This window comes from Rhinoraja longicauda, chromosome 2 (assembly GCF_053455715.1).
Source record: "Rhinoraja longicauda isolate Sanriku21f chromosome 2, sRhiLon1.1, whole genome shotgun sequence".
NCBI classification, from domain to species: Eukaryota; Metazoa; Chordata; class Chondrichthyes; order Rajiformes; family Arhynchobatidae; genus Rhinoraja; species Rhinoraja longicauda.
Genome location: NC_135954.1, coordinates 17,340,017 through 17,343,056, shown reverse-complemented (window position 1 = coordinate 17,343,056; position 3,040 = coordinate 17,340,017).

Below are 3,040 nucleotides of genomic sequence, written 5' to 3'. Positions count from 1 at the left end.
ACGACAATGTCTACGACAATGACCAGGCCAATGCCCACGACAAGCTACGACAACCTACCACCTAGGCGACGGCAAGCTGCCGACAACCGGCGACCCTGTCTTCGCGACCTAGGACGTCCACTACGACAGGGAATACGACAAGCTACGACAACCTGCACTTACTACAACTCCGAACTAGGCAGCGTCCCATGACAGAATGACATTATCTGAAGACCAGCAGCAAATAGCCCACTCCACAAGCAGAGGTCCACCACTCCAGGAAGAGAGCCCCCAAAAGACCACAACCCAAGCCCCTTCTCAGTGCCCCCCACACCCTCCCAAAGGAGTTTATTTTTCGATGCAGTGCATTGGTTGTGTTGGTTTTGTTTCAATGATCGAAATAAATGAAAAGAGTTCGCCTTTCAATGCAGTGAATTGCTTGTCTTTGTGTTTGCTTCATTGATCTAAATAAATGAAAAGAGTTCTCTTTTAAATGCAGAGCAATGTCTGTGTCAGTGTTTATTTCATTGGTCAAAATAAATGAAACTAGAATATTTGAAAGAGATGCCATGAGAAAGTACTTAGAAATGCAGTAACTTCAGACTCCAATTTTTTTTTAAATGTCCAAAATCTACTTTATTCAAACAAACTATATTCCTATGAAAGGTGGAAAATTACATGCAAAATCTTAAAAATCAAAAAAACTTCAAACAATTTCAAAATATACCTAAAAAGTGGTCTGGCCGGACCTTGCTGTCGGTATGGTCAGGTGTCCGCCCCCCTTTGAGAGCATCGCAGTCTCTGCCCCCATCCCACAGCTGGCTGTTGCAGCTGAACGTCTGTGGATGGGTTTTGACTTTTCCTGTCGCAACTTGTCTCCTGATCCCGGTACCTGTCGCCGGTTGACGTTGGTAGTCGCCAATGAAATTCATCCATCCTCAGTACCGGCGACAACCTACCACACCTGGCGACAACCTGCGACAGCGCCCACGACAAGCTACGATCATTGGCGTCAAGCCAGCTGTCGCCGAAAAATTTCGAACAGAATCAATTTTCCACGACAACCCGAGATCTGCTACGACTCATTGGAGATACTCACGATCATGCCCGCGGTACCCCGGCGAACGTGCGGCGGCAGCCTAGTTGCCGGCAGTCGCCTTAAAATCGCCTAACTGGGACAGGCCCTTTAGAAGGCTTTTGGTCCTTTGGCCTTCATCATGGTGATCTTTGCACTCAATGTTGTATGATTTTATGACTTGTATGTGAATGGAATGCTATGCTCTGTGACTGTGACATACAAATGCCACATCATCATATCATCATATCATATATATACAGCCGGACACAGGCCTTTTCGGCCCACCAAGTCCGTGCCGCCCAGCGATCCCCGCACATTAACACTATCCTACACCCACTAGGGACAATTTAAAAAAAAAACATTTTACCCAGCCAATTAACCTACATCCCTTGATTCCATTAGCCCTAAGAGCTAAATCTAACTCTCTCTTGAAAACATCCAGTGAATTGGCCTCCACTGCCTTCTGAGGCAGAGAATTCCACAGATTCACAACTTCTGGGTGAAAATAAATGTCCTCATCTCAGTCCTAAATGGCCCACCCCTTATTCTTAAACTGTGACCCCTGGTTCTGGACTCCCCCAACATCAGGACTTTTTTTTCCTGCATCTAATCCCTTAAGAATTTTATATGTTTCTATAAGGTCCCCTCTCATCCTTCTAAATTCCAGTGAATACAAGCCCAGTTGACCCATTCTTTCATCATTTAACCTCCTAACCACTCGTATGCTATCCCAGAAAGGTTCCGTTTAAAAAAATATAAATAATTATCTGACTTTTTTTGAAGGGATGAGCCAGTTCAAGTTATTTTTCCTGTCAGCCAGGCATAGTTGAAATACGATAATGCAATGGCAAGCATGGGGACTGATTTAAACCAGATTTAAACCAGACCAATTTGTTATGCACTGCTGCAAAATCTCTTTTTTTATGACTTCAGCACTTTGCACTGCTCATTCCTGCTAAAAGTGTGCAAAAGTTCATGTAGTTATTGCCAAACTCCTGTGAAGATATGCCTGAAAATTCAATGCCAAATGGGGTACAGGGGCTGCCTTGTAACTCTGCCATAGCAGTTAAAATGTCCTACGGGATACTGTTCTGGATCTCAGTAATTCCAGTTTTAAACAATGTTTCCAGATGTGTGAGCAAGCTAATGTAAGAAAATTGGCAGGGTCTCAAAATATCACGCTGCTGAGGATGACTGATGTAATTGGAGCCCTGCTACAAGTTTAACTTTGGCCCGAGCTATTGGGCGAGGACTGGGTAAGGAGAAGAGAAACGCTCTGGAAAGAACAGAGTCAATATTTCTGGTTGAAAATCCTTTCTCAGGGTAAGGAGAATCAAATCATTGAAGAACACCTCTGAAAGTTCCTCAGCTGAGCCAAGAGGAATGGGAATTCACCTTCGGACCCCACAAGGAAAGTTTAGCCTTTCTCTCCTCACCTGGTTTTCACCCCTGTGATCAAAGATGACTTGCTTCCGTTCTGGTTCTGGTTGATTACTGCACAAACACCTCATAAGTAGTTATCTCGCGCAGGTCGGAGTGAGTAGAGTAGTGATTAAATTTTGAAGTGGGCCTTTTTGACCAACTCTTCCAGTCCAGTCTTGTGCAATGTGAAGTAGTTAATGAGGCCAACGTGGGAGATCCACCAGCCTCCAATTAGTTTAACTGATCACTGCACTTAGAGGGCAGTTTAATTCAATACCAGCTCTATGGCAAGGTGGACTTGGTCTTGGCCTAGAGTGTGTTCCCTGTTGGTGGCAATAATCAGTGATTAGATAATCTTGCTGTTCATACCCACATTCATCAGGGTCGCACAATATTCAGAGCTGGTTAGTAAGTGATTGCCAATGGTTCCTTCCCTTAGAATTAAAAATTACTAGACCAAGTGGACTCGTTGGGCCCAAACCTCTCCTGCATTGGTGCAGCACTCTCTCTCTCTCTCTCTCTCTCTCTCTCTCTCTCTCTCTCTCTCTCTCTCTCTCTCTC